This window comes from Morus notabilis, unplaced genomic scaffold (genome assembly GCF_000414095.1).
Source record: "Morus notabilis unplaced genomic scaffold, ASM41409v2 Scaffold336, whole genome shotgun sequence".
Lineage (NCBI taxonomy): Eukaryota > Viridiplantae > Streptophyta > Magnoliopsida > Rosales > Moraceae > Morus > Morus notabilis.
In genome coordinates this window covers 129,362-155,518 of record NW_010367552.1, presented here as the reverse complement: position 1 = coordinate 155,518, position 26,157 = coordinate 129,362, and the positions used below count along the sequence as shown (strand labels likewise).

Here is a 26,157-nt window from a genome sequence, read left to right as displayed (position 1 = left end):
ATTATTTATTGTTGTTGTTGTTGTTAATATTAATATTATTATTATTATTATTATTATTATTATTATTATTATTATTATTATTATTATTGTTGTTGTTGTTGTTGTTGTTGTTATTATTATTTTTTTTATTACTATTATTATTATTATTATTATTTTTAATATTGTTATTATTGTTGTTGTTGTTGTTATTATTGTTATTATTATTATTTGAAGTTACATCCCTTTTGATTTGAATTTGGAGAAAAGTACATGATTTGTCATGGTTTTGTGCAAGTGTATTATTTATGCTATTTTGAATAACTATGCGTCATTATGACATGTTGTTTTCTATTTATTTAATCAAATGACAATTACATTTTTTGGTGGAGTACCATGTATGATATTTTTTATTATTTTGAGTGATATTTTTGATTTTTTCTCTTTAATTAGGAGAAAGGGAATATATGAATTAAAATGACATAAATCTTTATTGTCCTTACCTAAATGACTTCCTTAAACTCTTTGAGAGAATTGGAGGCCCAAGGAACCTTTTGGGCCATTCTCTATTCTTATGAAATTAGAGAAACGGAAATAGTAGAAAATAGGCCAATATGAAAAGTTAAGAAAGTATATATGCCAACTTTTAGTTATAGAAATTAATAGGTCATAACTTGTCAAGTTATGGTTCATAACCAGATAAGTTATGGACAAACTTGTCAAGTTATGGGTCATAGTCAGACAAGTTACGGATAAAAATCGTGAATTATGGACAATAACTTGTCAAGTTATGGTTCATAACCAGACAAGTTATGGACGTAAACATTAATTTGGCCTATTTATTAACTTATGTAAACTATTGGCCTATTAATTTTAATTCATCTAAAGTCTTGGCCTATTTTTCTCTTTCTCCCTTAGGGAAAAACAGAGACTTGAGGCAGTAAAAAAATATTACATATATCACTCTATTAAAAAATAAATAATTTTCATTTAATTAATTAACAGAAAATATTAGATCATGATGATACTTGATTATTTAAAATAACATGAATAATAAATCTGAATAAAATCATATTAAACCATATACTTTTGTCATGAAATTATGATGGGTTTTCAGACCCTATTTTATCAAAAACAAAGGTTTTCGAGGGTATTAGTATGAAAAGTTCTATGATGGGATATGAGACAAACACCTTAATGATAGGACACGGTTTTAAAGCTTTAAATTATAAATCAAAATCTTTCCAAATCAAACAAGGTAGGATAGTTTAGTGTATATTAAACCAATACTACTCATAAAGTTTAGTTATAGACTCGTATATTTGTATGTAAAAATAAAGCTCAAATATTTTCACGAAGATAGTATGTTCAAATTTCCACTCTCTAAAAGTTGTATTTCTCTAATTCACCTAATAATTGTGCAAAATTTATTGAAACTTTGACGGTCCAGAATTACATCTTACTTACCGGTATTTTTCATATCCTATATAACCAAAAAATATATATATATTATCCTAGAATGTTACTTTCATAATCCTTTGGATATGTTTGGTGTGTAGGATAAGGGAAGAGAAAAGGGACTTGACTAGGATTAAATTTTAGTATCATGTTGAGCTAAAAATTTTGTAAGGAATTTAATAGGAATTCAATTTTTATAAATATTTTCTTAATAATAGTATAAATAACAATAATTATATGAAGAGAGTATTTGGCGTATGGGATAAAAGAAGGATTGGATTAATTAGCTAGTTCTAGTCCTATGTTTGGTGATTGACATTGGATAGGATTAACAAACATTTTCACAAAAACTAATCCCAGTTGTGTGGGATAACCTATCCCCTAGGATACGTGCTCCTTTCAATTTTTTTTTTTTTTCTGTTTAGAATTCAAGTTTCATTGAAAATAATTCATATTTGAAAAGATCTGATGTTTTAAAAGTAATTTATCAATTATTTTAAAAATTTATAGAAATATAACTTGATACAATGCACACCACAACAAACAAATGCACAATAATAATGCTACTATTGAGCACACTTCAACCTAGGGATGGGCAACAAAATTTCCACACTCGTTTACAAATATATTGCTTAAAAAGGAGGTTTGCCATGTATTCTGTTATTTGTGCAAATACTTTTTAAAAATTAAAATTTTCAAACTTAATTAGAATTGTTCATAAATATCTTATGATGGAAATAATAAAGAAAATTAAATTATTGTATAATGACAATGAGATACTTGATAACTGTAAGTATACAACTTGAGGCTATAGCAAAACTGAACAGGAAAGGTGGCAACACCGAAACAGACGACAAAGAGAACGCAAACCAACAATATTAATGCAATTCACACATCAGGCCATGCATGGAAATCGGAATACAGGACAAACGACACAAAACGTACCATGCAAAACAAATCAGAACAGAGAAACGACACAACATAACACAAGGCACGCATGCAGCGATGATACTGTACAAACACAAAGACAATTGTGAACATAGCACAGCACCTAAAAGGAGCACAATTAAGCAATTCAAATATCAGACTGTATCAGCCCCCCCGAAAAAAAGAAGGAAAGAAAGCTTCAAATCAGACAGCTTTCGCTAAAGCGAACAAATACTCATGCAGTACCGCCATAATGAGCAATGCCACGACAAATATTGATAATCCCATGCAGTACCCAAACAAAAAACAAAAAAGAAAAGAAAAGAAAAATTAATCCTAAGTGAGGTCGACTCAAGCCTATTTGGGGCCTTATAAGACCAAAAGAGCATAAAATTGCTGAACTTATCTTTCACTACAAGAATTTAAACTTTTTGTTACCAAAAATTTAGTAACTAAAAACCCTATTTTTGGTAGCAAAATATTTTTATTACCAAAAAAAATTTAGTAGTAAAAAGTGTGTTGTAGTAAGTATTAGTTACTAAAATTTTGGTAGTAAATAGTTTTTGCTACCAAAAATTTTTTTGGTAACAAAATATATTTAGTAGTAAAATGTATGATATTCGGAGACCAAAAATTTCAGTAGCAAAATGTTTTTAATAGCAAAAAGTGTGAGCTTTAGGACACCGAAATTTTAGTAGCGAAATATATTTAATAACAAAAAGTACGCGATTCAGTCACCAAATATTTGGTAACAAAATGTATTTAGTAGCAAAAGCCATGATATTTAAGGACCAAATATTTAGTATCAAATTGTATTTGATAACGAAATATATGAGATTTAATGACCAAATATTCGGTAGCAAAAGGTATTTAGTAGAGAAAAATATAAAATTTAAAGACTAAATTTTTGGTAGCAAAATGTATTTGGTAACGAAAAGTACAAGATTCAGGTACTAAATATTTAGTAGCAAATAACTAATTTATTGATACCAAATTTTTTTAGTCACCAAAACTGAGACAGATTTATATACATGTATTTTTAAAATATATATATATAAATAAAATACCAAATATTAATTTAAAAATCTCTAAATATTTCAATACATATTAGAATCCAAACAAAATACTAAATTAGTCATACTTAAGCAAACCCAAACATTTATGTAAATATTGTACTAGAAAAATCTTAATATTACAAGAATTAAATGCTCTAACAAACTGAGGCCGGTGGTGGTGGTGGTGGTGGCGGAGGATCTTCTCTTCTTGGGACGGAAGGTCCAGGATGATCTGCTGAAGTAGTTTTTGAATAAACTCTTGTTATTGCTTCATTAGAATTTCTACGTCCGACATACGATGTTTGTGATCCTGAACTTCATTTTGAAGGTTTTCATATCCAAACCCTCCAGATTTGCGTACTTGTGATGCTTGTCTTGATACAAGACCTATGCCACGCTCGAAACCATATTTTTCATACCTATCATTTGACAAAACTTGAGTAAATTTCTTCCTCCGTATCGTAGTCAAGTTCTAAACCCCTCTCTGGTAGTTCACTAAAACGAGCATCGCGAGTGTTGATCATTTGTTCCTACATTAGGTGAAGTGTTATAAATTTTCAAGTTAAAATAAAAAAAATACAAAATTTAATGAAATGATAAAGTGTTTAGTAATTCTTACATAATATTCCTTTGCTCTCTCAGTTGTCCATCCATGTGATTCACTCTAATGAGTATTCTTGAAGACCTCAAAGTACCCTCCCAAAGTATTTGAGGTAGAACTCAAATGTGTGTTCTGCAAAGAAATTAATATTACACATTAATTATTGAATACAGAAAAAATATCACAAGTCATGATTCTTAAGTTACTTGCACCAGCCTTATCAGACGTGAAAAAGTAATGCAAGTTGACAAGAAGCTGAATTCTATAAGTAAAAGCACCTCAAACTGCAATATCCCAATATCAAGAAAGCGCATGGCCACCTAAATGGCTGATGCATGGAAAAGGGAGTCCTAAACATGATTCGATAGTGAGTCTATCGATGAACCCTCAAGCTTTATATCATCAATTCTACTATATTATGTTCACGCCATTTCTACAACAAATTTAAACTACCATAGACAATCAACGACTCAGTTTGAACATCGACCAATTATCACCATATGTAAGACTTTATTCCCACTTCGAACATAATAGAGGAATGCTATATATCGCCAGAGACCATACTTACACATATTGAAATGTCAACTTTGAGACCGACCTACTAATTATGACACAAGTCCCATACATTTTCAATTTCTTGGTAGTTGAAAAACTAATAAGGACGATTACCAGTGTTGCCATTTAGCTTTTGTCACGAAACAAAGAAACACTACCATAAATATTGCAATGTATAGCATTTTCAGCAATTGGACTATGTGACTATGTCCCAAGTCCACATACACATGAATGAGTTTTATGCGAGCATATTAACACCACAAGCAATGATACACATCATGATTCATGATTAACCAACAACATCAAGAATGCACTATTCTGTAGGTTCTGTAAAACTGAAGTAATTGCTTTGTCCCAGCTTTTTCACTCTTAACAATTGATATTTCAGTTTCATGTCTACTTGTTCACAATGTGCATCAAAAGAAGGCCCTAGAAGATTAGCTTGGAGGAAACAGGGGAAAAAATAACAACAACAACAACAGCAGCAGCAGCAGCAGCAACAATAAGCAATGAAAAGCCTTTATTCTGGCAATATAGCTACAACGGCTCAGAAAACTCAAATTTACCTTGAAACGATTATTGTGCTTATTCCAATCCTCCAAATCGCAGAACCCAACCAAAACCCCCAAGCACTTGACCCCGGCCCTGACAGTCGCCCCGGCAAGCCCTTCCTTCTCCCTCTCCCACCAGTACAAAAAACAACAGATGCAGCCCTACTAAAAACAAAACAACAGATGCAGCCTAAACCTCGCCAAATGTTGAATATGGGATTTCACAAGATCTTTTCAGTTCAAAGATCTTGTCTTTTCGTTCTTCAATTTAACTCTTTCTAAATAGCAAAGCAAAGCAATCAAAACAGTTTGCACCCATTTAGATACGAATCAAAACAAACCCAATTGATCAAATTACAATTAAATAAAGAATACAATCCACAGACAAGCACCTTGGGTAATTTGCTCAGGAAAAGCAATCAAAATAAATAATAATAACCACTATTCTAACGGTAATTTCATCAAACAGCATGCGGTCATAACAAAGCATAATGAATGAAGTATAATAAAAGCAAACCCCTTCTTATAAAAAGTAGAAAAACAAGCATGGAATTCAACATCTTATACACAGAATCATAAAAAAAAAAATGCGAAATTTCTTTCACTGACCTATGGACGAGAGAGGAAGAAAGGAAAGCATTCTTTGATATCGTAGCTGAAAGACAGCACAATAAGCAAAAACCAACCAAAACCCCCAAGCACCGAATCTGTTGATCTGTTCCACTGCCTTCCCAAGGTCGAATCTGACGGAGAGAGTGGAGAATCCAGACTCCAGAGAGAATAGAAGAAGATGAAGAAGCGGCAGTGCCTACGGTGCCGGTAGGTGAGGGTGAGGATAGGTAGGGTGGGTCTGGACTGAGAGTCTGAGAGAAACGGCGCGGTGGAGAAAGGAGAGTGAGAGAGAGGCTGGGTGGAGTGAAAAAAATGAGAGAATGGCTAAGCGAGCGAAAATTTGGGAATTTGGGCGGAAACCATTTTCAAGAGATTTCATGAAATTCTAATATATATATATATATATATCAATAAATATATAAAACATTACCTATTGAAAAATTTATCAAAATTTTTTTTTGAATTTTTTTAGCAACTAAATTATCAAATACTTGTTATACAAAATATACTCAGATTATTATTAAATTTAATTTAAGACATATTTATGAAAAATTAAAATAACAAAATAAAAGCACAAAATATAAGATTTGCTACCAAACACATCTTTTGGTAGTAAAAAATGCATTTTTGCCACCAAAATATGAATTTAACAGCAGAATCATGTTTTCTGCTACTAAAATTTAGTAGTAAAAAATTATGTTTTTCATTACCAAACATTATTTTGGTATCCGAAAGTATATTTTTTGCAACTATATTTTAATTTGGTACTAGAAAGACACATTAAAAGTTAAAAAAAAAACATTTTGATGACAAATTATTTTAGTTTCATTGTTCTAGTAACATTATAACAAAAAATATAGTTTTGAATTTGAAATATATTATTCTATGTTAAAAGCAATCAAATTGTAAGATGATATACTACTATATGTAGAACATTTACTTAATTAACAATATTATATATATATAGCACGAACATGTCTCTTATTATACCTACACAAAATAACTAAATTATCAAATACTTGTTACACAAAATATATTAGGATGATTGTTAAACTTAACATTGGACATATTCATGAAAAGCTAAGACAAAAAATAAATAAATAAAATAAAAAGCACAAAAGTGAATATGTAAAACTAAGACAAAAATAAATAAATAAATAAAATAAAAGCACAAAAGTATAAGTTTTAAAGAACTAACAATATCATATATATATACACATGAACATGTTCCTTGTTACACATACACAAAAGAACTAAATAATTAAATAATTGTTATACAATATATACTAGGATGATTGTTAAAAGTTAATATATGACATATTTATGGAAAACTAAATAAAAAAGATACAAGCACAAAATATAAATTTTAAAGTTTTTATATGATTTGCTACCGAACACAACTTTTGGTAGCCAAAAATGCCTTTTTGTCACCAAAATATGAATTTGGTAGCAGACTCATATTTCTACTACCAAAATTTGGTACCAGAAACTTATGTTTTTTGTTACCAAACATTGTTTTGTTAGCTGAAAGCATATTTTTTGCTACCAAATTTGAATTTGGTACTAGAAAGACGTATATTAAAAATTAAAAAAAAATAACATTTTAATGACAAAATTTATTTTAGAATCATTGTTCTAATAACATTATAACAAAAAATATAGTTTTGAAATTGAAATACATTATTCTATGTTAAAAGGTAATCAAATAGCAAGATTATATATTACTCTATATGGAACATATACTTAATTGACAAGATCACATATATATATACACATGAACATGTCTCTTGTTACACTTACACAAAATAATTAAATTATCAAATAATTGCTATACAAAATATACTAGGATAATTGTTAAAACTTAATATAGGACATATTTATGGAAAACAAAAAAAAAAATACATGCACAAAATGTAAGTTTTAAAGTTTTTATATGATTTGCTACCAAACACAACTTTGGTAGTAAAAAATGTATTTTTGTCCCCAAACTATGAATTTGGTAGCAGAATCATATTTTCTGCTGTCAAAATTTGGTACGAGAAACTTATGTTTTTTGTTACCAAACATTGTTTTGGTAGCTTAAAGTATATTTTTTGCTACCAAATTTGAATTTAGTACCATAAAGACATATATTAAAAATTAAAAAAAAATAACATTTTAATGACAAAAATTATTTTAGAATCATTGTTTTAATAGCATTATAACAAAAAAATATAGTTTTAAAAATGAAATACATTATTCAAAGTTAAAAATCAATCAAATAGCGAGATTATATACTACTCTATGTGGAATATATACTTAATTAACAAGATCACATATGTATATACATGAATATGTCTCTTGTTACACCTACACAAAATAACTAAATTATCAAATAATTGTTATACAAAATATACTAGGATGATTGTTGAAACATAATATAGGACATATTCATGGAAAACTAAAAAAAGAACAATACAAGCACAAAATATAAATTTTAAAGTTTTTATATAATTTGCTACCAAACACAACTTTTGGTAGCAAAAAACATCTTTTTGCAACCAAAATATGAATTTGGTAGCAAAATCTTGTTTGCTGCTACCAAAATTTGGTAGCAAAAACTTGACTTTTCGCTACCAAATTTTAGTGGCAGATAGTTATATTTTGCTTCTAACAATTGTTAGCAAATTTTATATGTTTTGCTACCAAAAATAATTCGGTAGCAAATACCTCATGCGGGAAAAACTTTTACTTCCCGACAACATTTTGTTACCAAAACATGTTTGGTAGTAAAAAAGTAATACTTTGCTATCAAATTTTGGTGGCAGAATCTTATGCTTTTGTTACCAAATATTATTTTGGTAGCAAAAAACTATTGGCGGGAACCAAATTTCATTTCCCGCCATGTTATTTGTTACCAAATTATATTTGATAGCGGATTGTGTTATTTTTACTACCAAATTTGGTAACTAAAGCCTTGATAATTTTAGCTACCAAAGTTTGGTAACAAAATGTGTGTTTTTTGCTACTAAAAATTTTTTGGTATAAAAAAGTTTGGTCTCTTAAAATGATTATTCTTGTAATGTTTAGAGGGGATAGATCTGAATTTTTATTTTCTACTCTTGATTAATATCCAAAATTAAAGGGTGAAAATTCAGACCTATATAGTTTAAGGAGGTATTTATCTCTTTTTTTCTAAGCAAAATCTTTAAATGAGGAAAAAAGGTTTACATATAAAAATCAATATATATATCTTTATTACTAGTAACGTATAAAATTACAATAAATTTTTATACATAAGTAGTTTTCTAGTGTCTTTTTGAATGTGAGAAATGGCCTATTGAGAGAAAATAATGCAAGTTAGACTCACTATGTTTAATCCATAATTAATGTATTAATGTGAGAAATTAGTAGTGAGTAAATGATGCACTAGATATCGGGTCTTATTTGAATGTGAGGCCTTAAACCATTGTCTAAATGGCCTTGAAGTGGAGCCGGCACTGTCCTAAGTTACTCTAGGAAGGTAATCGGATCGTATACTCCTTAATAAATTTGTCTACAATTCTAATAATAAAGACCCCATAATTAATGCATCATAAGTAGTAGTTTTATTTTATGTTTAAGGGAAAATAATGCAAGTTAGACTCACTATGTTTAATCCATATCCACAAGTAGGGATTTTAGGAGAAAAATTATCACATTTAAACAACAAGAGATATAATATTACCTATTTGACTTCGTTTTCAAACTGAATATTACAAATAAGTAGGTAAAATAGTAATTGTTCCCTTACCCATGTTCTCACCCTCCTATCTTTCATCTTTCTCCTGTTTTCTCTTTCTGGCACTGCCAACATATAAGGCGCGTTTGGAACACGTTTTAAAATGATTTTATTTTGTATATAAAAATAGAAATGAAAACATTTTCAATCTCAGACATAAATCATTTCTGAAAATGCATTTGATAGTTTTATTCAGATATTGTTTTCAATATAAGAAAAAACTGAAACTTTGTTTGGTTTTACATTTGTAAAAGCATATAATAGTACTTTAAGTAATATATCAGTTAATTAATTAATAAACTCCCCAATCAATACACTAATAATTAATATAATATATACATATATGCTATATGTAAATATTTTATAGTTACTACTTATCAGTTGTCTTGGCATACTTAAATAGTAAACAATTAGAATACCAATTACCATACACACATATTATTAGTTAATTTATATATAAGAACATAGTAATTAGCATTAGCAATAAAATATTTCTTCTAAGCATGTCAACTACAAAGCATTTTTTTTTTTAAGTACGTTACAAATAATTAGTAAATAATTACAAATAAGATTACTTAGTGAATGATTAGTGAAAAAAATTCAAATACGATTGGCTTTTGATTTCTAAAGAAAAGAAACGCAAAAATTCAATTACAACCATCTTTTAAATATACTGAGATACACAAAGCTGTATGGGTGAGTAGAGCTCATCTTGCATCTTCATTACATCTCTCACCTGCACCTTACGTCACATATTGCAACATGAGAATAAGACTGAAAAAAATGAAAATGGGAAAAGGAAACCGAATACAAATCATTTTCAGAATTTTTTGAAATTTTGGGAGAAAGAAGAAAACGTTTTTATTTTTATTTTTCATACTATGCGGTGTCAAATGCAATCTTTAGAGCATTTTCATTTTTTTCCTAAAAAAAACGTGAAACGTGTTTTTAAAATGGATTCCAAACACGCACATAATTTTTTTTCCCCCTAACTCCCAACATAGTGTTTAGTAAACACAAGTTTTGCCTCAAAGCCCACACAGCTCAAGACAATATGAGGCCTTAGACAAAAATTTCAAATTAGGTCTGTATAATAACAAGAACGAAAAAACATTTGACTTCCACCAGTAAAATGTTTATATATAAAATTATTCTTCAAGCATTATTTTTCTTGCAAAATTCTACTGATTTTTTTTTTTTTTTTTTTTTTTTTTTGTGTGTGTGTGTATGTAGATGACATATTAGAAATGAATGAAAAATAGGTGTTAGAGGAAAAATATAAGAATTAGCTGAGAAATGTGAAATACTAAATATTTTATTGAAAATAATAAGTTTTGGTTCCTAAAGGTGAGGGGGTATGAAGACTGAAGAGTAAAAATGGGTATGCAACTAGAACCACTCTTGTCAAAAACATGGGAAGATAATGAGGAGAGAAGTTTGAATCGAATTTAAGACGTTATACCAATATCATCTTCTTCATCTTCATCTTCATCTTCATCTTCATCTTCATCTTCATCTCATCTTCATCTTCATCATGAATCTTTTTGTATGGGATTTTTGTACTGTTTAGAAGTCAATTTCAATAATACAAAATAATAAGCTACTAAAATGAGCATAGCTAATAGTTTTTTTCATACTAAAAAGAAGGTTTACTAAAACACGCCTACATAATATTATTAAGACAAATACTTTTAATTATGATATATACGATATAGGCAATACTCAATCTGTGCAGAGACTTTTACTCAAAGTGAGGGCTTAAGACTCTTACCTTAGCTGTTTCATTTTTGAACCGACCCTATAAATCAATCTGTGCAGAGACTTTTACTCAAAGTGAGGGCTTAAGACTCTTACCTTAACTGTTTCATTTTTGAGCCAACCCTATAAATCGCAACTTTATTTTATTATTTATTTTTCTTGTAAAATTCACGTATCTAGTCTAGTACGACTAAAGGATTTGCACAAGTTTTTTTTTTTTTTTTTGGCTATAATTTCCTTTTCTTTTAGGGGCAGCTAATTATGGAAAGTGATCACTTTGGTTGTGACTAGAGTTCTCAGCAACCCCTCCTATTCTTTTCATCACTCAAATAGTAGGATAATGTTAATTGCTTGATCCAAGTAGTACTCCACTTTAACTCCTTGTTTGGAAGTTGGAACCATACGCCACGCCACATTCTTTTTTATTTTTTATTTTTTTATTTTATCTGTTTTCATTTTTAATACTAAGAAAATGCTCTGAAAGTTCACATATTATGCTTTTAGGCAAAGGTGAACAAAAAAATCTGACAATCCGACAAAACCAATTAACTCACCTAACTCAATCCATTATAATTCGAATTTGACCAACCTGATCAAGAGATCAACCCAATTCACACAGTTCGATTATTAATTGGTTGGATTTGAGTTGAGTTCTTTTGACCCAACTTAATCAGAATCCACCCAATCTATTTATATATATAAATAACTATTTTCTTGGCTTGTAATATATAGTATTTGTCTTATATTTTACATTAATTACTTGATAACCTATTATATTTTATGTTGTATGAGTTTATATTATTGTTTGTTTGTTGGTTTACAACTTACATATCTGAACTTGCTTTTACATATATTTTATTTTTATACTGGTTTATAATTTATGAGACAATTTTAGAGTTTCATGAGATTAATATTAAAATGAAAGTTAGTTTTCTTTCTTAGAGTTCAATGATTAGATTTTTATTTCTTCATTATGTTTAATCCAATCAACCTACCTAACTCACGTAAATTTTAATTGGGTAGGTTGATTTTAAACTTTGAATTGATTGGAATATGGGTTAAATTTGAAATTAACCTGCTCAAACTTGATTGAGTGGGTTGAAAAATCTCAAAAATTCATCCAATCGAATAAATCCACTTAACCCACCCGATGTTCACTCGGGTTTGACTTTTATTTTGAGTAATCTTGACAAATACCTTTTAAAAGTGCATGAGTCATAATTTTTACCATTTATTTTTAATTCATAACCTTTTTAGTTAAATAATTATACTAATAAAAGGATATTTATTAAGAATAAAGAGTAAAAGTCTAAACTCATGTATTTTTAAAAATAAATTTGCTGTTTTTTCTTTTATTATTATTTTTTATTGTTGTTGCTAGAAGATTAGGGCTTGACTTCCTCAGAAGTACTTGTGTCACTGTTCAAAAGCCCAAAAGACTATTCTAGAAAGGGAGAAAGAGGAAAATAAGTCAACACTTGAAATAAATTAAAATTAATAGGTTAATAGTTTACATAAGTTAATAAATAGGTTAAATTACTGTTTTTGTCTATAATTTGTCTAGCTATGAACCACTTAACAAGTTATTGTCCATAATTCACGATTTTTTTCTATAACTTGTCTGGTTATGAACCATAAATTGATAAATTTATCTATAACTTATCTGATTATGAACCATAACTTAACAAGTTATGACTTATTAATTTTTATAATTAAAAATTAACCTATATACTTTCTTAAACTTTTTATATTGGTCTATTTTTTACTATTTCCGTTCTAGAAATTAGGCTTTGTCTACAACGGTACGCTTGATGGACCACCATCACGCTAGTCTTTATCATGGCAAGCCTTCTAATCAATGGGTTTCTCTTTCCGCACTTGGGAAATTCTGGAGAAATTAATGTTAGTTTTTTAACCCAACTAGTTTATAGTTTATGCGTGTTTCGCACGTGTTATTGTGTGAGAGGCGTACGGTATTTCATTTACTGTATAATGAAGAATATATTTATGTATTAACATAAGTCTCTTGTGTTTATATTAAAAAGAAAGAAGGAAAAGAAAAGACATAAAAAAATCAAGAAATACGTAAAGAATAAAAAGATAAAAGAAAAGGATAAAAAAATTGTAGAGCGTCAGTGTGAAGAGAAGGAAAGAAAAGGTTTTTAGCTTTTTTAATTATGTATAGATATATATTACTCTTTTGATTATACCATTCTTCTAAATTTTCAATTAATTTAAGTCGATAGTTAAATAGAGGACGATACGGAAATGATCTTATAGTGTTCAAATAAAACACAAATTTTTTATGTTCTGATCATCTTAGGGGGTTGTTTTTCTAAATTTCTTTATATTAAGAAAAATTTTCCCTTTAATTTAGCTCTTTGGTTTTGTGTCTTCTTTGAGAATTCAGTCCGCTTTAGTTAATGTTTAAAGATATATAAAGAAAAAAGAAATGAAAACAGAATCTCATAGTATTTAGAAAAGAGAGAGTCTTTGTGCATTTGCCTCATAATTTTAGTACGCGAGGTCCATGCTATTCGTCTGTCATTCAACTGAAAAGAAAAGAAAGAGGAAAATCCACTTGATGATTTTCAACCGTAAAGTCTATTCGTTATTATCTTCTACATTTCAAAGCCCGTGTCGTGATCGTAGTACTAGTGCAGGAAAACTTTGCTATAATGTTCAAATACTACTCTATAAAGATAAGCTTCCTATATTTCCAAGATATATTATGGCACGTACTTGTGTGGTATTATCAATTGGTTGGTAAGTTGGTATATATTTTATTTACAAAAAAAAAAAAACAAAAAAAAGTTTTGGTACTTTTTTTAAGAACGACAGATGTTGCCTTTACTCAATCTGTGCAGGGGCATTTGCTCAAAATAAAAATTAAAACTGTTGTCTCACCTTTGAACTGACCTTACATATCGTAATTTTATTTTATTATTTATTTTTCTTGTAAAATTCACGTATCTAGTCTAGTACGACTAAAGGATTTGCACCAATTTTTTTTTTTTTTTTTTTTTTTTTTTTTTTTTTTTTTTTTTTGCTATAATTTCCTTTTCTTTTAGGGGCAGCTAATTATGGAAAGTGATCATTTGGTTGTGACCAGAGTTCTCAGCAACCCCTCCTATTCTTTTCATCACTCAAATAGTAGGATAATGTTAATTGCTTGATCCAAATAGTACTCCACTTTAACTCATTGTTTGGAAGTTGGAACCATACGCCACGCCACATTTTTTTTTTTTTTTATCTGTTTTCATTTTTAATAATAAGAAAATGCTCTGAAAGTTCACATATTATGCTTTTAGGCAAAGGTGAACAAAAAAATCTGACAATCCGACGAAACTAATTAACTCACCCAACCCAACTTATTATAATGACCAATCCGATTAAGAGATCAACTTAATCCATATAGTCCGACTATTAATTAGTTGGGTTTGAGTTGAGTTTTTTTTTACCCAACTTAACCAGAACTCAATCTATTTATATATATAAATAAATAAATATTTTTCTACCTCACAATATATAGTATTTGTCTTATATTTTGCATTAATTACTTAACAATCTATTATGTTTTATGTTATATGAGTTTTTATTATTGTTTGTTTGTTAGTTTATAACTTACATATTTAAACTTGCTTTTACATATTTTTTATTTTTATATTGATTTATAACTTAGAAACAATTTTGAAGCTTTATAAGATTAATATTAAAATGAAAGTTAGCTATTTCTTATTTTAAGTCAATGATTAGATTTTTATTTATTTATTAATTTTTATTTCTTCATTATGTTCAACCCACCCAACTAACATAAATTTTAATTGGGTGGGTTGATTTTAAACTTTGAATTGATTGGAATATGGGTTAAATTTAAAATTAACCTACTCAAATTTGATTGAGTGGGTTGAAAAATTTTAAAAATCCACCCAATTGAATAAATCCACTTAACTCACTCGACGTTCACTCGAGCTTGACTTTTTATTTTGGGTAATTTTGATAAATATTCTTTAAAAGTGCATGAGTTAAGATTTTTACTTTTTACTCTTAATTTATAATCTTTTTAATTAAATAATTATACTAATAAAAAGATATTTGTCAAAAGTAAAAATTAAAGATCTAAACTTTTCTAGTAAATTTTCTATTTTTTCTTTTATTATTACTTTTTATTGTTTTTTGCTAGAAGATTAGGGCTTGACATCCTCAGAAGTACCGGTGTGCAGTGTTCAAAAGCCCAAAAGGCTATTCTAGAAATTAGGCTTAGCCTACAACGGTGCGCTTGATGGACCCCCATCACGCTAGTCTTTGTCATGGCAAGCTTTCTATTGGGTTTCTCTTTTCGCACTTGGGAAATTTTGAAGAAATTAAACTCTGTTTACTTTAGCAATTTGAATTTAAAATTTAAATTTTATTATAATAAATTTTTTTTTAAAAATAATCAGATTTAATTTTTTTAATAGTAAAATTTTTTTACATAAAGTCACATTTCAATTCAAATTAATAAATTAAACCAGTCTTAAGTATTTTAACTCAACTAATTTATTGTTTATGTGTGTTCCGTACGTGTTAGCGGATAGGAGGCGTACGGTATTTCATTTATTATATAATGAAGATATATTTACGCATCAACATAAGCCTCTTGTGTTTATATTAAAAAAAGAAAGAGGGAAAAGAAAAGACATAAAAAATTAAGAAATATGTAAAGGAAAAAAAGACAAAAGAAAAAGATAAAAAGATTTAAATATTTGAGACCGTAACATGACGCATTGTGAAGAGAAGGGAAGAAAAGGTTTTTGGCTCTTTTAATTATGGACCCGTTTAGTTCACTAATTTGAATTATTAATTTGAGTTGAGATGTAATTTTATGTGATAACTTTCTATAGTAGTAAAAAAGTTAGATGTGATTGTTTCTGAGAGTTTTTTACTGTAACAAAACTCGAATTCTAAACTCAAATCGATAAAATGAAAGGGATCTTAAAACTGAAAACTCGAATTAATAAAATGAACGAGACATTAGAAATCCTGAGACATCAAATCGTCAACTGAATTTTCTTTCTCTTTCTAAAGTTCCATTTATTGGAGTAAAGCAATAATATTAGGCTATCCTTGATTCACGTCAATATCCATGAAAAGCATATATAGCTTGATCAAGTTCAATATTATTGATTCGGACAAGGCAACTAATCTATCTTCTCAAATCGTCAACTGAATTTTCTCTCTCTTTCTAAAGTTCCGAATAAAGCAATAATATTAGGCTATCCTTGATTCACGTCAATATCCATGAAAAGCATATATAACTTGATCAAGTTCAATATTATTGATTCGGACAAGGCAACTGATCTAATCTTTTTGCCAACTGTATATTCCCCGTATTAGGGTGGTAATTTGAATTCGACATGATAACACCCTCGAACTCGACCCAAATGGATAACACGATTATCGTGAAATTAACTCGAATTGACTCAATTTATATATTAAACGTTATTTATATATTAAAAATATAATGGATAGATAAAATCTTTTTGAAGTATATAATTTTTATGAGGTTCAGTTCAAATGATATATATATATATATATATATATAAGATTTATGTCCTAATTTACCATACAAACTGTAGCTAAATTGTTGTAAGGAAATTAAAATATAAACTATTAATAGTAGCTGTGACAATACGGATTTCAACGACAATTAACTCAAAATCAAAACGAAAATGATTTAAAACATGACTCAAATTTCCACCTCTACACATACATGTCAATGTGATCATGGAACAAATACATGCATGGAATATTACTACTAAATTATTAAAGCTGGGAAATATGATGTGGAGTACTCCAAATCTTAAAAAAAAAAAAAAGCAAAAGTCATCTGCAAGTGGCCTGGAGAGGAGGATAATTAATCTCATTTTAGTGGACAGGATTATACAAGACACGCATTGTTGTTTGACACCACGTATATTAACATATAGTGCTTTTGTACTGTTAGCACGGTAGGTAGATTTCAGTTTGAAAACGTATGGTAGGCCAGTTTGATTACATATATACATATAGTAACTTGCTTGACATATATACATATACATATATGCATTTGACATGGATATATAATGTTGACTTTTTTACGCAACTTGCTTGTTCCACAATGGTCGCGTCCAATAAGAGCAGCATTGAGCACGAACGTACTTTGTACCCAACTTGTTATCTTTGTGATGACTACTCAAGGCACCAGTAGTAGTACTATTCAGCTCTCAATGCACTTTTCTCCTGAGAAATTTGATCATCAAATGATGAATTACAAGTACTGACCATTGTTTGGACCTCGACAATATTGCGGAACTAAAGATTTAAACTTACGGTTTTATTTATTTATATTGTTCTTGAAAAATATCATTGTTGTATATTGTCGTTAAATTCGTTTTCTCAATTGGATACCCTAATGCTTAGAAAATTTTAATATCACTTCCGATACCCTTACACCCGTTTATATATACTAGTTTCTTATTAGAGATGTTTAATGATAGAATTGTTATTTTGACTCTTTTTATTAGAACGTTTATATATACTAGTTTTTTAATGTGTTCTGCATGTATTGTCGTGTTAGAGACACTAGAAGAGCTTATTATTTATCAAATAATGAGAAATTCATTTATACAACTATTGATATGATATGAATTATATAAAATACAATTAAATAGGGACACATTTGAAGAAAATTATTTTAATCATTGACAAAAAATAAATAGAAATACCAGCGAAAAATTACTTTCATAGAAGTAAAGTGAGAAAAAATATTTTTTTTTAAAAAGCACACAAAAATTAAAATGTAAAAAAATTCAAAAAATAAATAAAAGACAGATTAAAAATAAAAAAAATAAAGATAAAAAAATTTAAAAAAAAATGAAAGAGAAAAATAGAGGTAAAAGGAGGCACTGCCATAAAAAAGAGCTTTGGCTCTTTTATATTTGTTAGATATATTTTTTGTTTATGATGAGATGTAGATTTGGAATTGCTTTTGTTTCGATTTCTTAGTTTAGCTATTTTTTAGATGGTATGTTTGTAGGAATTTATTGTTTTCTTACGTTTATTTTGTTTCTGGACTATAAAGGTAGAATTGTCATTTCATGTTAAAAAAGACATTTAGTTTACTTAAATGGAGTGGTTCTATTCACACACCCCTTTTTACTCTCTACACAGTCATTTACCTTAAATTTTTTATGACAAAAAGACCCTCACATACAATGACAAAAAAGGACAATTATGACACATTTAATTATGTAATTAAATTTAATTAAAAACTAATTATATAGTTTTTATCTTTCTTCCCACACCCCATCTCTTATATCCTAAATTATAAAATTTTGCCATTTCAAAATTTATTTATAAACCTCTAATTTTTACCTTTCAATGACTATTTCAAAAAGTTAAATTGATATAATGTTAAATTTCTTTGCTATTGTTTTATGACGATTTTTATTTTGTATTTTTTTTCATTTCATATTTATATAATTTACTGATTTTTTTTTTTTTGTAAAGACTAATCATTTTATTTTGTATTCCATTTCGTTGTTTTTATAAAGTTAGATTTATTTTTTTTTTCTCGTTTCATCTTCTATTTGTTTATTTTTTGTTTTTATTTTGAAAAAAGGCTTCACACCCAAAACTTCAACAAAAAAAAAAAGGATATGAAGGGATAGAGAAATAGTACTATTTAAATAACAAACTGTGAAAAGAATATTAAAGTGGATAAGAATTAATTATTTTATAAAAAATAGTTAAGGATAATTTTGAAATGATAGGGGTGTGTAAAAAATAAATTTAATTCTTTTAATATTATGTGAGTTTGTATTTAGAAAGGGTGTGTGAAGAGTAAAAAAGGGGTATGAATAGAACCACCCATTTTTTAATAGCGTTGTACATATATTATGAGATTTTCCAAACATGAATATACCAAATCAAACCGAGTGTCAAAATGATATTTTTGCTTCTTCTTCTTTTTCTTTCTGGAAAGGCATGGAATTAATTTAATTCCTTAAAATACAATGATATCAAAAACAGCATTCATCAGAACAAACGTTGAAGCTCGTATGCATGCAGGAATCAAGATTGGTAAGAAATTACTTACCATGCTTCAATTTCGATCTTGAATGCAAACTCACTGCAGACTATCAAGGTTTTTTTTTTTTTTTTTTTTTTTTTTTTTTTTTTTTTTTTTTTCTTGGGCCACTTCACCGTTTATTGGCCAACTGCACTAGCTTTTAGTGCGGAAAGGGCTACAATGATGGACTGAAGTACAGGGGTTTTTTTTTTTTTTTTTTTTTTTTTTTTTTTTCTCGTAATAAATTGTGGAGCTACTTCTTTTTGCTAGCGCTAGGATATAACTTGCTTGCGTGGAGTAAATTGCATTCTTTTCTCGTAAACTCAACAATTCTTAGCATAATTTTTTCTGGACAAATACCGAATCACTTTCATTAAAAAAGGCGAATACGTTAGTTGACAATTTTCAGCCTCATTACTTCTTTGAATCGATATCCTTTCCTCAAAGTAATAATTATCTTTTATAAGTTACTTAGATATCGATCGTATAGCAAGCTGTTATCTCTTTTTAATTACTTTGGATGTAGTTGTCAGTTGTCACTACGTTCAACTTCCAACAATTTATTGTTGATCCACGTTGGAATATGTAATTGATCCTCAGCTCATGTTTTCACTTAATTGGCTATTTTAAAGAAATTGAGCCTATATACAGTTACGGAGCGGGAATTTATTAGTAGGGGAGCCATTTTTTTTAATCAAAATTACACTAACATGTATATATATAAATGGTTGGCTTAATAAAATGTAAAAAATTATTAATTTAAAAGATGGCAAGTACAATTTATACACATACCTACTATATTAAAATTAAAACCATTATATTAAAACCCTCCCTCCATCAACACGTGTATATATATATATATATATATATATATATATAACTCCTTTTAATTACTTTAAATATCGCGGTAGTTTTCTCCCGGATATCTTCTTTGCTGTTTTATTCTTCATTTTGTTTTGTTTTGTTTTTCTTTATTATTCTTGGGCTTTTATGTTTTAAGTTTCGTTTTCTTTTATTTTTAACAAAGTTTTTGCTTATGAAATAGATATGTGTCCTTTAATTAATTTGTATGTTTCCACGTACGTGTTAAAGCACAAACAAAATTAGAAAATGCGTTCGGCTTAATTCCAGTTTAATTTTATCTTTCTGGCTCGAAAGATATATGCATGAACATATTGAGCACCCAAGATCAAGTTAGATGTTTGATATCCGAAAAAAGATAGTTGTTTTCCAAAGCATATTAATAGTCAGATGGTAGTGGAAAAATACGTCAAACATCTTAGTAGTTATTTAATTAATCCCGTGTATGTTCACAAACTAATAGCATCTTCAACGCGGTTCTAAATTAATGTGTTAATATCAAATTTTGATTTTTGGTTAAGAAAATGAGTTATTATTTTTGCTGCTAAATTTGACATATACTATATATACTTAATATCGACATATATGTCAATTTTGACATTTGGTTTTGATAATTTGACATTGTGTTAACTTTTTTCATTTAATAATTACAAAAATTAAAAAATTAAAATTCTTTTAAAACTTAAAAGAGTACAGCTTAGAATTCTTAATAAATATTATAAAAAGTATGACATTTAAAATAATATTATGTATTGGGTACAAAATATAATTACATATTGAATATGTAGTATACATAATATTGGTATATACATTGGAGATGGTCTAACAATTTTTTTTTTTTTTTTTTGAGAAATTAAAGAAAGCTTGATATACCAAACTTTGAATATACCTTTCAATTTCATTCATAAAAGAAGAATATACCTTCCAATTCCTCATCATGACAAAAATAGAAAAAGGAAAAGTCGGCTATATATATATATATTAAATTATCTAGATTAATCAGAGGACAAAGGGATCTACACAAGATTTCAGTATTATTGTAATTATATATTTCTAGATTTTCAGCAAAATATAATCACTATTTAATGTTGAGATGCTTTTATGAATTCTAATACTAGTTATTCTGTCATTATTTCAAAAATAAAAATCTTAAAAGAAAAAAAAAAGATGAACGTGAGTACTATATTTATTTGGCCAGACAAACATATAAACGAATTATATGGGCGTGTGTATATAAATAGACAAAGAGTTTGACTAGTAATTAGATGTATCTTCCATGCTCAATTAATTAATATATGTAAATTGGTGGATCACTTTAAATTGAAAAGCAAATCAATTAGGCTAAGATAGATGTTTCCAAATCTAAGATGCCATTGATCTGGTTCATGCACTAGGACGGACCAAAAAAACAAAAATTGAAAAAAAAAAGAAGAAAATAAATAAATAAAAAAACTCAACGACAATAATCAAAGAAAACACGATCATATCAACATTGAAGACAAACCAAAAAGCTTCTTTTTATAGTAATAACAAAGAAAGACCTTGGGGATTTCAACGAGGGAAAATTACATAACTACGTCTTTTAAGGAATAACGTGCAGATCTTAGTCTTCGTTTTCTTATTCTTTCTTCTTTTTTTTTTTTCTTCTTTTTTTTTGCGTGATTTGCTCGAACACAACTACTACATTTAGAGAGAGATCCACCATATATATGTAGTTCACGATTACTAGAACTTGTATTGTACTCAAAGGAAAACTTTAGTATGATTTGTCACGTTTTTTTTGCGTGATACATAATCATGGCCGGCCACCAAAAAAAGCCTCGAGAGTTTTCTTGCGAAATACTCAATTCCACAATCTCCTATGTGAAAGCTTCTTTACTTTGGTATCAAGTATGCAACGAAAAACACACATATTGTTCCACACACACACACACTCGCACATATAATATCATTAATTGTGCATACCATGTGCCTCCAAAAACAGTCAGACTCTCTCTCTCTCCCCCCTCTCTCTCTCTAAGAATCTAACATATTGCAACTTTTTGACTAAGGAAGTGGACTAACGTTTGTTAAATTTGTGATTCTTCTCCGTTTGAAATAATCAGTTCACATATACCTAATTCTAAGGGTTCCCCCTCCCCCACATTAATAGATGCTGTTGATTTTCTAGAAATAATTTGACCACCTTTTTCGTCTTAGTGCATGCACGCATATTATCTCACTACAATAAAAAAACTTATTTGTGATAATGTAATGTCATCGTAAATAATTATATTATCGTCATAAATTTTTAAAGTACATCATATATGATCTGATCTATATATAGGAAGAGAAATAATTTTTTTTAAATAAAAAAAATAGATGAATTAAAAACCCCATAAGAACCCTTTGAAGTGCATCATATATGATCTGATCTATTTACTTTTTCTCTTTTTAAAAGATGGAAAACATGGTTATCTCTAGGGCACTAGCAAATTATAACTTAATTGGATGCTAGGGTTGGGCGAGTCTTTGGCAGTTTGTCGTTTATTCTGGTCAGTCGGATCAGTTGGGAAATCTCCTAGATTAGTTCCATATATTATTTTTCCCCATTTTCCTTGCTTGGACCCAAATTTGTGTAGGTATTATATTGATAGATAATATTAGAAGAGACCATATGATTTGCGTCCCAATACACCTACAATATTACTTAAATATTATATAAGGTTTTGGCTTTTGTTAACACAAAAAAGAAAGAAGAAGAAGAAGAAAGAAAGAAGGAAAAATGCAAAAAGAAAATGAACGAATAAAGTTTGAAAAAGGGGCTCTTGACTGAACATTTTGTCTCCACATACCTAAAATTCGGATTTGCTTAATCTTACCTGCCGAGCTATATATGAAGAAATTAATAGGAGTGGGAGCTGATTATGTCTTTGTTTATATACACTGTACACACATATATGTACCTAATTTAAACTTATATTAGTACATTGCCTAGTTATAAAAACATATTTTAATTTGATTGAGCTTTAGCTCGATCGGTCAGCAAGAAATTAAAGCAAAAACAATATATATATATATATAAGAGTTTTAAATGGTTACATTTTTATCGGTCACTATCCATCAAATTTTAAAATTTGATAATGTGGTGCTAAGAATCTAATTTTATTAATTATCATACATTTTGTTTATCAACTACCAAATTTATTACAACTGTATGATCAATATCACACAGTTAAAACATAATAACAACCGATGAAAGAAATATTAAAATAACTATTAAAACTAACATATATATATATATATATATAGCTTTGGCTCTCTATGGTACAGGTAAAACAGGTATACCATGACACAAATGGTTTGGCAAAATACTATTGAGTAACTAGAAGAAAATTAATATGTAACGATTGCCCTTAATATATATATATATATATATATATACACACACACATGTAGCGATTGTGATTTTAATAGATACATGATCTAATCAAGTGAACAGCTCTCTCCTCAAAATTAATAACAACAACAACAAGAAGAATAATAATAATGATCAAGTGATGCTCTGATTTGAGGGATATTTTCTCCCTAAGGCATGCAAAAATTAACATAGATCTTCTCTCATAAGAATTAAGTGATAATTACTTAATATTTGAAAATAGCTACTGAAAAACTCTTGTAATTGGAATTAGTAACCCCCCAGGAGATTATCCTCGGATAATTATAATTTGCCCAACGCACATGTGACATGTGCCATCATGTGTACCCGAAGGTTTATGAAATAGAACACTTGATTAATTAAGGTCTCTCTCTCTCTCTTAAATTTTCGTGTGTGTGTGCGCGCGCGCTGTGCGCGTGCGCGCGCTGTGTGTGTGCGCGCGCGTGTGTGTGAAGCTCATTGTTACACTAATTAGTTAATTGGCCTAACATCAACGCACTAAATCTTTGTATAGGTGGGTTTGTCCCTAATTTTTATTTCTTAAGTATAAGTTCTCTCACTGCAATCTATTCCTATTTATCAATTTGTTTGTATTGCCGTTTATTCCACACAACAGGAATCTAGAGTATATATATTCTTAACATCCATGTTCATTTAATTCGTCAATTCATTCTATTAATCAGATTTCTCTATAATATATATACATATATATATATATATATTTGAGAAAGTACTAAATTATAAATCACATTTCAGAAAAAGCAAAAAGAAAAAATAAAATAGAACAAGCTTTGAACCTTTTTTTTTTTGGGGAACAAGCCTGATATTGTAGCCTTAACTATTCGTTATTACTTACTACTAATTCATATGGAAGATGCCAATATAGTTTTCTTTTTTTTTTGGTAGGGAAAATGTCAATATAATTGGAATAATGTATTAGCCAACAATATTTACAGAATTTGTAATTTAGGAATAAATTCTTCATTTTAATATAATTTATCAAACTGTGTGTACCATTTTGATAACTGATCCAATTTAATGGACAAAACTCTCCAAGAATTAATCTTTTTATTGCAGCGGTGATCCCCTCCCCCTCGTGCCGACAAATCTCCCCACCCTCCGACGACGTCATGAGCCCCCCAAGTCCTCACTCCAACTACCAACTACATCAATGGAGGTTGCTTCTATTTTGCATTTCAAGGTTTCTTTAGATAGATTTTGGTATTGGAAAAGAACAATTAAGAGATTAATTAGTTTTTAAAATTACTTGATTCTTCACTTTTGTCCTTGATGAATATGTCATGTGATTCTGTTTAAATTTAAATGAAATTAAAAGAATTGGACCACACCCTTGCAACTAAAAGTTTAATTCAGGGAGATTATTGTCTATACAACTATATTGATAACGAATTAGACAAATGGAAAGATTAACATCTATCTAACAATTCCTGTGATTATGGTTAAAGAATAAATAGGAAACTTGAATTTAAGTTACATTAACATATCCAATTCTTAAGGAATAATGAATTACAAATTAGTTTAATTCAAATTTCAAAGACTAGCTATCCTTATCGTAGAAATTAGCTAGCCACCGCACGATACCATCTTCATTCATATATACATATATATATATATATATGTATTATACATATATATAATTATATTTATGTTTATAAGAATGCCTGCGGGGCGCTGCGGCGACGCTGCTCAGAAAGGAAGGATGTCATTTAAAATACCTATTTACACATAATTGTATTACTTACCATCTTGTGGAGATATTTTCCATGTTCTCATATTTGTGGAATCCATGTGCCAATATATATAAGTGCGGATATTAACTGCCACAATAACCAACTTCTCGCTTTTGCCACAATCACTTTCACTTTGCTAGCTTTAAAGCGTTAATTCGTTGAATATATATATATATATATATATAAACATATATATACATTATGCATACATTTATGTGTGTATGTGATATATATAATATCTGGTTGCTAACCATGTGATTTGTCCGACCTTGTGGATCACGAGCTTATAATTTATCCCAACTTTTAATTCACATGAGAAATCCTATTATTTTTTTATGCGAAAAGCATGCACCACTAAAAACAACCAAGGAAAATGAAGCATTCATTTTAATAAAATGAACGCATTAACAAACACATGCGTGTAAAAAATAAAATAGAGTAAATAGAATTACAAGAAGAATTAGGGTAATATACAAGTACGGTATACATACATTATACAAAGAGTCAGTGAGATGATTAGGTATTAGAATTAATGCCCCGCTAATATAATATATATATATATATATATATAAAATATGGACTTAAATTTATTGTTCCATTTTTTTAACTCATTTACAGTACTCGATACTATTTTAACAACTCATTTAATTACCTACAAAATTTTAGCACTTTGTATTTATCGTGCGGCCAAATACTTATATTTAGATGATTTGATCAAGTATTATTAGGGCGCACAACGAATAGACTAGACACAAAAGATTCGGAACAACATAGCAGATTAA

At 28.5% G+C, this 26,157-nt stretch overlaps 1 long non-coding RNA gene across 1 annotated transcript; it reads right to left on the bottom strand.

Moving 5' to 3' along the window:
* Positions 1-3,574: 3,574 nt before the first annotated feature.
* Positions 3,575-6,083, bottom strand: LOC112094411. Its single transcript, XR_002903509.1, has 4 exons — positions 5,733-6,083; positions 5,139-5,401; positions 4,036-4,149; positions 3,575-3,946 (listed from the first exon to the last, which is right to left on the bottom strand). It is a non-coding gene; the product is annotated as an uncharacterized LOC112094411 (long non-coding RNA).
* Between the last annotated feature and the right edge of the window lie 20,074 nt (positions 6,084-26,157).